This window comes from Falco biarmicus, chromosome 8 (genome assembly GCF_023638135.1).
Source record: "Falco biarmicus isolate bFalBia1 chromosome 8, bFalBia1.pri, whole genome shotgun sequence".
In the NCBI taxonomy this organism is placed as follows: Eukaryota; Metazoa; Chordata; class Aves; order Falconiformes; family Falconidae; genus Falco; species Falco biarmicus.
Window position 1 is genome coordinate 41,884,245 of NC_079295.1, and position 12,200 is coordinate 41,896,444.

Sequence of the window (12,200 nt, forward strand, 5' to 3'; positions counted from 1 at the left end):
AAAATTATGTTGCCTTAGAGAGCTTGTTCTGTGGAAATTAATAAATACCAAAGATCTCAGTGTGAGCTGGGTGGAGATCCCCAGTGTGGTCATTAACATACCTTTAGAGCTATCTTTGTTGCTTTTTTTTTTTGCTTTTATTGCTGTGGGAGCCCTGCTTTGCACAGAGATATGGCTATCTCGCTGCATCAGAGCTCAGGGCTGCTGCTGGACGGGGCTGTCAGGGGGTCGGGCAGGCTCCTGCATCCCCTCCAGCCCCGGCTGCGGAGCCCCAGGGGTTTCAGACCTGCCTGTTTGGTTTTCTGGCATGGAAATGTAACAGTGCCCTCCGCTGTGTAACCAGCGCTTGAAGAAGGATAGCTGAAATGAAAATGTAGGTGGTTTTGCTTTATTAAGCGGTGGGCTTGCAGGCTTCACGAGCTGCTAGAGAGGAGGTGCCAGGATGAGATTTCTTCACTAGATCCACACTCGCTTTGCAGTGGAACAAGGTAAAAATAAATCATGGGTCAGGCGCTCATGGGTGGGTGATCGCTGCAATAATAATAATAATAGTGATTTAGCTCATTAGTACTGCTCAGATAAAATGATTCCCAACACACAACCAGCTAGTTATGCAGACACCAAGGGCTGGCTTTCAATCAGGCTGGTCCCGGGGTCTGACCCTGCTGCCTCCTGTACGGCCCTGGGAGATGCCAGCGGGGAGGGAATTCGACCCTTTGAGTTTCCACTGGATTTCTTTTTTACGCTGGTGCTGACATAAAAATGTTTGAAAAGTCACCCTGGTTGTATTACAGTAGAAGACTTGTTCACTGTAAATCTAAAACTTGATTTATGCGTCAGCGATCCGCTTGTTTAATTATCTGGCGTTCGTGTGTCTGATCTTGAGTCTGATTTCCCCTAATTCTCTGGTGTAAAAGGTAAAGTATAAGTTACAATGTAGTTTGGAAATAGAATAAATTATTGTTTCAGTTTTTGCTCATGAGGAGGATCGGGGTTTCCCAGTGGAAGCCAAACTCTGACCCCCTTGGCTTGTCCAAGCTTCCCGCTACTGTTAGAAACTGGATCGATCGGCAAGTGTAGGGGTTTAAGGAGGACTGAAATGATTGCTGTATATCCTTCAAGACGGTTTTTAGCCATGTATGAGCCTGGCCACAGTAAGCTATAGCCCTCCTCGTATTTCCTGGCCCCCACATTGCATGTAGTGTCTCTCAAATCGATGCGATGGAATAGGAAGAAGAACTCACAGGGGTCAAATGATGCCACAGCTGAGCTTGGGCAATGGTGAATGCTGCAGAAGAGGTCGAAGCACGTATTGGTGCGGCTGATGGTTTGGTTTGATAAAGCTCAGTAAGACATATTTAGTTAAAATTAATTTGCCTTGAAAACGAACTGTTATTTTAATCCCACGGTGGGTGACGTGGTTCCTGGGTAAAATATGGCATATCCCGACTGCTGATAGGTATCTTCCTTTTGTAACAAGATATTTACTGAGTGAGAATAGCACGAAGTGGGCGGTGAGGTAGGAATGCTGGTACTTCTTTGGCACTCTGCATAGATTTTTATGTTAGACAATACCTCCTTGTGATATAACTGGTGAGGAAGGGCATGAGTACAAACATATCCCACGTTTATTTCATCTTTTTCTTGACTTATTTTGGATTCTGTGACTTCTTGGGGGAGGATGGTTAGTTTGACTGGCAAGACTACCTGCTTGTTGGAAAGCCGCCTTTCTCTTACAAAAAAGCGACTAATTCCTCATAGTTTTCCTTGTTGCCAAGTATTACAATAGCTGTAGGAGACCTTAGATGCCCATTTTACCCCGGTGAATTTACTGTGTTCTTTGTTGTGCGGTGTGACCTACTCAGAGAGGAGCATAGTTCTTATCCCTCAGTTGCCATATGTTCGCAGCAATAATCGTTGTTTTCTGTAAGCGCCAGTATTTGGTCTGGTGTGCGTACGCTGTGCTTCATTGTCTCTGATATAGTTTGTATAAAGCTGCTGTGGAAATTGAGAGGGTTTTACAGTGGAAATTTATGTATGTAGGTGGTACTGCTTGGTCACGGACCTTATATAGTTGTTAAATATTTTTGACATTTGTATACCGAATAAAATAACAGTTTATCACTTGGCAGGTGATAAAAAGGGAAAAGTTTTCTCTAAATGTTGCTGCCATTTGTACGCTGCAGGGCTTTGCGTCTACGTGCTCCTCAGCTCAGACCCTTCGCCAGCGCCGCAGGGCGCGATCCCGTCCCAGTCCACAATATTGCCATTTATTTGGCTCGCAGCAGTGCCAAGGCAGGGTGGTAGGACTGGGTCTCTCTCAGAAGGGATGCTACAGATGCACACGGGAGGAGCGGCCCTTCGTGCCAGGACTTCGCTTTGCTGTAATACTCAGAAAATCCTTTGTGGAAACCTTGAAGTTAAATATTGGGATGTATTCGGGATGAGGACATAAAATATCCTGCGTGTGGCTCCGTTGGCATGTATTTCCAAGTAAGCTGTTGCGGGGGCTCGCCTTGCTGCCTTGCCTGGCTTTACATAAACAGCTAAATATGATGTATAAACTGCTAAATATGATAGGAAGGGGTGGGAGGAATGGAGTCAATTATAGCTAAAAGTTTTACTGTGTCCTTTTTCCTTTTACATGTCCATATAGTATATAAAATCCCTTGTGCATTCTTTTTAAATTTGGAGGGGGGGTGGAGGGGTGTATATGACCTTTCATTCGCTTCCTATACAACCACCTTTCCTTTAATAGAAATACATAAATTACTGTCATCGAATTCTACCTGCAATTACTTTGTATCAGTCAACCTACTGCTTTTGTATGTATCTGCTTTTATCTCATTAGCTGTTGTACAGACGAATTATGACTTGTAGGTAGCTGGCTGACTAGCTGTCGGGTGATTCCTTTGTATACTGGTGGTATTTGGCCGGCAAAACGTTAATGTTGTGAGTATTTCAGCACTAGGCAGCTTACAAAATTGCTGGGGTTTGTATCCATAAGGGTGTTTCTGTACTAAGGGATGTGTTGTGTAAAAGAAGAAAAGCATGTAAACAGATTTACAGACCAAATCATTGGGATTCAGAAACTGGTTTATAGTGCAGTGAATAAAATGGTTCTGGAAAACTGGAAGTCATGCAAGCTGAAGGCTTGAGCACTCATAACCTTGCCTAATTTTGAGCTTATTAGATATGGCTGTGAAGTGCCCAAGGGCAATTTAAAAAATCCTAAAACCAAACCAAACCAAAAAACACCCCCCCCCCCCCCAAAAAAAAACCCCAAAACCAACAAAAAAACTTTTCACGGGAACTTATATGAACTGGCACTGTGTTACTGTTTGATTATTATTAATAATTTTAAATTCCCCCCTCTCCCTTAATAATTGGAAATAGCTAACTCCAGTCCCCGTTCCCTTTTGCTGTTCTCATTCCTTTATTCATGACAAGATTTTCAAATGGAATCATTTCGCAATGCTGGTCCGTGCTGTTTTCCAGCACTCGTGCTGGAGCGCAGGCGGGGCGGTCGCAGCCTGTTGTCCTTTCGTGCCCTGATATTCACATTGCTGTTACAGAAATCAGGGGGTTTGGCTGGGTGGTGCAGGGGGGGTCTGACAGGCTGGTTTCTGGAGCTTAGTCAGCTGCAGGATGTTTGTTTTTTTTTTTAAGTAAATAACGTGTGTCTACAGTTGTGCTTTGGAGGAGGAGGTAAAGGTATGCCATAAGGGTTTTGGCCACCTGAAAATAAGGTTGGTAGGAAGGAGAAGGAAAATCAAGCTGAAATATTCTTTCACTTAAACCACTGGATTTCTGTTTGCCAGCTCCAAGCTTTCTTGTGCAGTTTCATTTGTTTCCTGTTTCATATTAACATGTGTAATTCTTTTTTTTTTTTTTTGAAGTAAATGAAGTACATTAAGTTAGGTTACTTTTTCAGATGTTATTTTTAAACAATCGAATGAAAACTAATTTGGGTGACTGTGTGTATAACCAGTTTCCCAAAATAGCGCTGACGTGAGTTGGAAACAATAGCTCTTGTCTCCAGAATAATGGAAGTCCTTGATAAAATTTTAGCATCTTAAGATAACGCTCTGTGCATCTGTTGCTAAAGTCATATGTTCTCGTGGGCTTCCACCAACCAAAATCCCAAGGGGCAGCAGTGTAATTTCAGTATCCCAAACAAACCTGAACCTTTTCAAGCCGGCGCGCTCATTTCTGGTGAGTGCATGCGCTTTATGTGAATGCAGTAAGCAGAAAATATCCGATCGGGTGGCCACTGAGATGTTGTGATAAGTTTAACTCTGTTTCTCATGCGTGTTGTCAGGGACGATGCATGTGATGCTCATGTTTGTTTTGGAAAGGCTTCCTGAAATTACAGCGATGCTCACTTCGAGTCGATCGGTGAAGTGCGTTTAGGCGAGATAATGCGTTTGATAGTTTTGATGTGCACGTGCGGTTATTTAGACTTGATTCGTATATGTTGGATAAATACTCGTCTCATGATATTTGCTTGAGTGTTGCCGCATAAGGTTTATGGCATTTCTGTAGGTCTAAATGATGTGAAATAAAACAGACCATTTGAATTTTCTGAAACAAGGCAAACTTTCAGATAAAGGTAGTTTTGACATGAGCATTAGTGGGTTTTCATGACCAATTCTGTTAATGTGGTATTCTGTATGTTTAAATAGTTACTGGATTTTATATTATTTTCCCATATTTTGTTTTCATATTTTTGTCTTAGTGAGAGTCTAAAGCTTAACCAGTATAGGGCTGGATTTCCTAGAAATCCCTACTGGTTTCAGAGTGCTCTTTCCAGACAAACATTTGGGGCTAAACTGCCGAGGAAGCAGATGCCAGTCTGCAGATACCACCGGTTAATATCTCTTGAGATGTGTTTATTCTCTTAAGGAGCTTCCAGTCCCCAGCGAGGCTTCTTGCCGGTGAGATCAGAGGGGCTGGCGAGGGTGCTGGCCGGCGTCTTGGGTCACCGTGTCGAGCGGCGCTGGAGGAGCGGGTCAGCATAGGGTAGGGATACGTCTTTCAAAGCCAACTGTAAATATTGAACTTGAACCCGGTGTCGCTGTGGTAACGGCTGTGACTTTGGGTAGGTTTATACAGCTTCCAAACGAGCTCATTTTGTGGGTAGGAACTGTGGTGCTTCAGAGCATCCAAGGGAATCAGCGATAACAAGTAGTTTGGGGGGAGTGAAAACTTCATGGATACCCCCCAGGACAAGAAAAGACTAAGTGTCCTTGCCCTCCTTGTTTTACCTCCCATCTCTGCTGCTGCTGTGTGTGTGTGCATGCATATATATGTGTGTGTGTACATCTGTCTATCTTAAAAAATATATATATATATATTTCTTAGATGGTCTTCAAGGATTGAAAAGATTTTGCAGTTGTTTTATCAGCATCAGGCAAGCTGCTAAGTATGAATTTCATTGCTATGAAGTTGTTTTCAGCAGGAGTTTAGCTTGCATCTACCAAACTGTATGCTGCTTCAACATACAATAGACTACAGAGCTTTTTGTGTGCTTTTAAAAGGTTTTAAAAATTCATATCATAGTTAGTCTTTCCCCAGATAAAAGAGGTTTTAAGCAGCTTCTCCCTCAGTATACCTTGGTTCTAGATCTGATACTCAAATGGCAAATGGGAAAAAGACTTTCTCATTGGGTTTTGTTCTCCTGGGTCTTTTTCTGTGGCACTGATTTATTAAGCAAACTTCAGCTGAGGCAGCCAAGAGCACTGTTAAACAAGTGAGTGTTTACCTGCTTAAGAAAGGTAGAATTTTTTTATATACTGAAATATTTTATCTGGGAATAACATGTGGTTTCGTTTGGTTTGGTGTCCAGACAACAAGCTTCTGGCTTTCTGGAACTGATGAAATAAAAATCTTTGAACATGACCCAGTCTGACAGCAAACCGGGCAGCAACGTGCCTTGCACCAGGGACCCCGTGAGCCCCACGGCTCAGGAAGCCTGCTTCCTTACATCTCTGTGCCTTATGCTGGTTTGTGGCTTGTAATTAAATTCTTTTTCCATTATCAGGGCACCTGAAAGTTTTCTCTCTTTCTTTCTCTGTTTGGTTCGGTTGTTTTCTTTCTTGTTTTGGGGGTGGTGGTGGTGTTTTGGGTTGGGGTTTTTGTGCCTAATCAGCTACTAATGCAAGCTGCAGTGTTTCCTTAACTGAGGCACTCGGAGGATGTCCTCAGTGTGCGTTTGATAATGTCGCAGCCCTTACCTTCATGCCCAGCCCGTCCAGATACCACTGATGGCTCTGAGCATTGCTACATATGGGAGTAGGAGCAGAAAGGTGCATAATGACACACACTCTGATACGACAGCAAAATCCTCCTTTCCCTAGTAAATCATGCGGAAGATGGGATCAGAAGAAGGATGAAAAAGGGAGAAAGAAGTAATAACAGGTTGCTTTTTTGCCTTCTCTAGTGAAAGGGTTTAGAAACGCTGGGATGACCATTGCATGACCTGGTGCACTGACTGGTGGTGCAATTTGAGGTGGGAAATTCTTGCATATGGACCTGAGCATTGTTTCCCTCACCTTGAGAGTCTGGTGCCATTAAAACTTTTTAGTGCCTCTAATAATAGAAAAATACTTATTTCCTAGCTGGCTCTTAAATGCCTTTTAGTGGATTAGTTTGAATCACATCAACTAAGAGCTTGATAATCTGCCAGCCGCTAGAGTTGGGCCAAAGCTTCATAAATTAATGAGCTCAAGGTGATTAGTACAGGTCTTGGTGCTTTGGACCATGCACCAAACTGTTGCCGCGCAAGGTGTGTACCACAGTACGTCTGTCACTTTTTTTCCCTTTTAATTCTTACGCTGTGAGGGTGTTTGCCTGGCTTGGCAGTCAAAGTAAACACGGAGGGCTCTGTCTGATGCTAGTGAATGAAAATTATATTGAGGTTCCAAAAAGTAGGAACAACATTATAACCACTGCTTTATTAGAGATGCTTATTGCTGCGGTAGTTCTGACTCCAGTCTTGACTCAAGGCCGTCAAGTGTTCAGAAGGCTTCTACCTGGTATCCATTCACAGGACCTGTTATGGGAAGAACTTTTAAAGTCTTGCAGCAACACTTCTGTGTTGCTTTTGTGAATGGAAAAATGTCTCCGTACAGATGTGTGGGTGCACCTATCGCATAGAGCTGTGGAAGCTACACAGAGCTTCTGTGGACACCAGAGCATCTTGCTGATGAGCTGTTCACTGCTAGTGAGTCACGGAGAGGAGCTGACCTGTTGCCGTTTCCCAACAGGGTGTGTTCTGGTGATGTCTTTAGCACACACATTATCTGTAGAATTTTTTAAAAATATAGCAACTTTCAGTAAAATGTAGCTTCCTTAGTAGGCAGGAAAGGCCCTTGTATTTCATAAGCTGTCAGACGGCTTCAGATGTTGGAAAAACAATGTGCACTGGCTCTCCAAATTCACTCTGGTATTTGTGGTCCAATAACAGTTTGATGGGTTATCAATGGAGAATCACTTTTCCAAGGCTGATCCCGTACCTGCTAGCTCACATCCAGCATCTTCAGGAACAGAGTGCACCTTCAAGCCATTTGGTTGAGTTTTGTCCCGTTTAGTTTAGAATACTTGATAGCTGTGTTCATTGATGCCAGCCTTTGTCTTCACTCTGTTTTTCTCTCTGATCAGCATTCATACTGTATAACTGTGTTTTTCCAATCCTCTTTTTTCATGGATGTCTGAAAACGGTTTAAATTTGTTGGATATCATAAGCTTTCTTGAAGGAGGATTATTTTCAAGGTGATTTGTCTTGAAATGATTGCGTATGCTTTCAGTAGCTGTCAACAGCATCTGGCAGGGCTGGACCACCAGTTAGCAGCCTTAGATCTGTCTGAGCACCATTCATTTGTTGGATTTTTTGCATTATTCTCCAGAATTTCAAGTAGGACTTCAGTATCTGCTTGTTCTTTTCAAATCCAAAATACCTGCAGATCTGTGTCCGTTAACTTGGTATTCCTCAGGGCACCATGTCTCACAGCAGTTCCACTATAACTGGTTCATTATTCAGGAGTGAGGTGGTAACTGTGGTCTCTGGTGGGGCACTAAGTCTCCTTGTAGCTCCAGGAGGTGCAAGGATCTTTATTTTGTTGGTCCTTGGTTGCCCAGCTCCTGGGGTTCAGGTCCATCTTGTTGGACTTGTTGAACATGGGACATATTTGCGGTCTGTGCACGCAGCATCTGCCTCGCACTGTCGGGTGGCTGGAATAGCAGCTCGGTGCCACTGGAGCGAGGCATGGCTTAGTGGTGGGCTGGGCAGTGCTGGGTTAATGGTTGGACTTCATGGTCTTAAAGGTCTTTTCCAACCTAAATGATTCTATGAAGTATTGGAAAAGTCATGGCTCATGGACAGAACTTGCAAGACACAAGACTTGAGTGTACAATACCACACTTTCTGTGTCATCTGAAATGTTTTGGTCCTCTGATGCTTAAAATTAAGCACCGAGATTGCTTAAAGAAAGCATCACCATCACCAGATCTTCGGCTGTCATTTGCTGCTGGTGGTGAGACTAGTGCATGCTGTGTGAGATAAACCTGCGCAGCCCAGTCCTTCATGGGTGGCATCCTCCGTGGCTGATGCTGGGGGACAGCTGGGGGATGGCAGAGTGTGTTTGTGCAGGTAACGTGCTGTTCAAGCTAAGCAGCCATTTGCCTTGGTGTGAGTGGTAGCATCTGCTTTGCAGATTCTCTCCAAATCTGACCCATAATCATACTCCTGACTTCATTGTGGTCAAAACTCCCCACTGTCTACAGCTGTCAGGACCAGTTGGCAGTGGTGTTAAATTAAGATCCAAGTGTTTTCTCAGAATTCCAAAGAGTAACTCTTCTGTCTCCAGCCGGGGTTTGAGGTTGTGTGTTCCACCCTGCGCTGTGCTCCGCATTTGGGAAAGGAGCGGCTGGGGAGGAAGGTCCCGCGGCGGGCAGGGCTGAGCCGCTGCTTTGCCGCCTGCTGCTGTGGGAACTCCCTCTGCATCTGTCCGCACCGACTTCAATGCAGCCACCTCACACAAGAGCCCACGCTGAATTTCTGTTCTGTGCACGCAGGAGCTGATAGTGCGATAAGATGGTAACTGTGCCTTGAGTTGGATGTATATATTTCTATTAACCCTGAGGGCAGTGTTGTAAAAGTGTTCTTTTGTTTCCAGTTGAGCACAGGAAGCTCATTTTGGCTGCGTTTAATATCGCTGCTCAAACTGGTGGGGAATCAGAAATTCAGTTACATGACATCGTGTCTCTGGCACAGCAGCATGGCTTGGAGCTTCTCAGAAACCAGCCCCCCCTGATCATAAATCAAAACCTGAAATAGCTGTGCAAGCCTGTCATAACAACAGGAGGCTGTATGGCACATTTTTTATTTCTTCTCTTCCGCTTCAAGAAGAAAGAAAAAATGTCCCAGCTCCTACAGCGATCCGGATACAGGTGTATAGGCAGGGGCAGGGTTACGGGTGAAGTTGTGGGTTCTGTGTTCTGGGAGTGGGTGCCTGCCCTGCCCCTCTCTGTGCTGTTGGGGATGAAAATTCACCTGATGTCCCAGCGCAGGCCATGCTCAGCTGGGGCTGCCGATTTACAGCAGAACCGGCATTGTGAGGATTGCACGTGTTCCCAGTGACTCTAAAAAACATCACAAACGTGTGCTGGCAGTTAAGACCATATGGTGGTTTAGCTTGCAAGAGTTGTAGCTACTTGGTTTCTGCTGTAAAGTTGATTTTTTCAGCCGAAAGGATATAAAACAAAGACTTAAACCACTGATTATTTTGTTTTCTCAGCTGAATAATTTTCGTGGCTAGAGTGTGCAAAGTCTTAGGGTTTCTAGTAGGCAAGTCTGGGAGAAACGAATCACTTGTGGAGGGGTGAGACCTTTCCTGCTTTCCTGTTAGTTTTATTGCACAGGGGAGAAGGCATGGATGTGCACAGAGAGTAAACGTAAAAGCAAACTCTGCAAACTGCTATCCAGTATTTTTTTCTTTATTTCTCTAACATTTGTATTTGAGCAACGCTTCCCCCCCAGCAGGAGTGTACATGGAGCAATAGGTGTCAGCTTGTTCTGCAGGAGCCAGGGCTGGTGCCTGTGCCTTCCTTGGAAACAAAGCTGTAGCAGAAAGAGCAGACACCTGATCAGACATGGAAACCTGTTTTCTAATTAATTCCTGGTGCTTCTCACGCTGCTGTATAACTTTATAAGGAGTTCAGAGAGATACTGTTCCCCTGGTTTGGGAGGCTGGGTTACTGCACGCCTTATCCTGCCACATCTCAGCAGGCCTAGATTTCTTCGGTTACCGTCCCTTCTCTGCAGAAAGGTATGTTTTTTAAAAGCACTTGTTGTATTGTGAGGGGTTTCTTTATGCTGCAGATGAGGGACGTGGCTAATGGTGGGTGAGAGCGGGATGGTTTCCCAGTGGCAAGCGCAATAGCAGGAGGTGCCACGGCAACCCTTCTTCAGCCCCAGCGCTTGGGTGAGTTGGGGTGCAAGCAACATATTTTCATTGTGCGCTTGTAACTGTGGTGCTCGGAGCTGTGGCTGCAACTGGGAGCTTATGTGTAACGCTGCCGTGGGTGTAGGAGGTGCCGGGTCCGGGTGGGTGCTGCAGCTTTCCTCCAGAGCATGGCCATGCTGCCGCTGGTCTTTGCTCAGCCTCTGCAGGACGATGCTTGCCCTTGCCAGGCAGTGTCCCAGCAGCCCTATGGAGCCAGTATTTGAAGTCAATGGAAGGTTTTCTGCTGACCCAAATGCCAATGTGCTGAGCCCCAGAATGCCAGAGGAAATAGAGCAGGTAAAGTGTCTTCTCCTGGGAATTTCTGGTTTCCAACACGTTTTTGGAGTTAGCAAGGCTTTACACCTAAATATGGAAGCAAACCCTGAAGATTTCCACTGAGATGAGTGTTGAGGGTGTAACCACTGAGATAACTGCATGGTTTTGAGCTTGTGTACTGCTGCAAGTGATGGCTGTGTGCAAGTGCAGGGCTGGAGCAGGAGCTGTGCAGGCACATGGCTGCCCATGCCGTGAGCATCCTTGCATGGCGCAGTCTTGTCTGCCATCCGCTCGCATGGCTCTGCCAGATGATGGCCGAGCATGATGCTGGGGTGAAGGAGGGCCATGCACCACCAACTGTGGGTGCTTTGTGTGGGGCCACCCCTTCTCAGCCTTCTCTTGGCCCACTTCATCTGCAGGGGCAGGTGTAGCTCCCGTGTATTAGGGAGTGCAGAATCCACGGGCAGAGCTGTCTGTTGACATAACAGCACATGGATATGTATATACCTTGACCAATATGTGTCATATAAGCTTAAAGGGAGTTTACTTACTGCATAGGTACTGACCATTTATTGAAAGTTTAGAAACATGTGAGAGAGGCTGCTGTATTTACATCTCTAGATAAGCAGCATGTTTCATTTAGCCCAGAGCTCTTAACCCCGCTGGTGGGACTTTAGGGAGAATAATTACTGGAAATAGGATCTACCAGTCAAGGAGTCATGGATAATGAACTGCTTCTCATAGCAAAAACAAAAAAAGAATCAGAAAAGGGTTTGGGTTGGAAGGGACCTTAAAGCCCCCCCAGTTCCCACCCCTGCCCCGGGTAGGGACCCCCCCCCCCCAGCCCAGGCTGCTCCCAGCCCCATCCAGCCTGGCCTGGAGCACTGCCAGGGATGGAAACAAATATGAAAGGGAAGCAGGGGCTGAATGATTCTTCAAAAATTATATGAAAGGGTTGAAATTACTAAAGGGGAAGGTTCTCTGGTTGGGAGGTGGCAGATGTTGGGCCGAATGTGCAGCTGATGGTGAGCCTCACTGGCTTGGCACTGCTTTTTCTAGCTCCTGTGCCCCCTGCCCAAGATTCTAACAAATAATCATTGCAACCAGAAACGACACGTGAGCACGTACTAGCACCATGCCTATATTTCTGAGTATGACCAGAGTTGACTTCAGTCATGAGCTGGGTGAACATGGTCAGTGCCTGGAGCTTGCAGAAAGGTTCCCAGTTCTGTAATTTCCCTGCAGTGCTGCAGAAGCTGGGGGCTCTTCCCTGGACATAATTGATTTCCATTCCACACTTCCCAGTGTGGAATTCTATCAGATAATCTTGCTGCCTATTTATAGTACTGGTTTGCTCCGTAATAATGTCCCATTGTTTAAGGTTCTGTTTTTAATGTCTTTCTTGCATTGATACTTCAG

The 12,200-nt window shown here is 45.1% G+C and overlaps 1 protein-coding gene across 4 annotated transcripts in view; it reads left to right on the forward strand.

The window, feature by feature from the left end:
- LYPD6 (LY6/PLAUR domain containing 6) overlaps positions 1-12,200 on the forward strand; it is a 38,147-nt gene that overhangs the window by 1,139 nt on the left and 24,808 nt on the right. Inside the window, exon 1 of one of the 4 annotated variants that reach the window (XM_056348646.1) lies at positions 2,322-2,493. The exons of 2 other annotated variants lie outside the window; for them this stretch is intronic. The gene's annotated coding sequence lies outside the window, so the exon portion shown is untranslated. Of the gene's footprint in view, positions 1-2,321; positions 2,494-4,107; positions 4,216-12,200 lie in introns of those variants that run through there. One more of the 4 variants, XM_056348647.1, reaches the window with a different exon arrangement.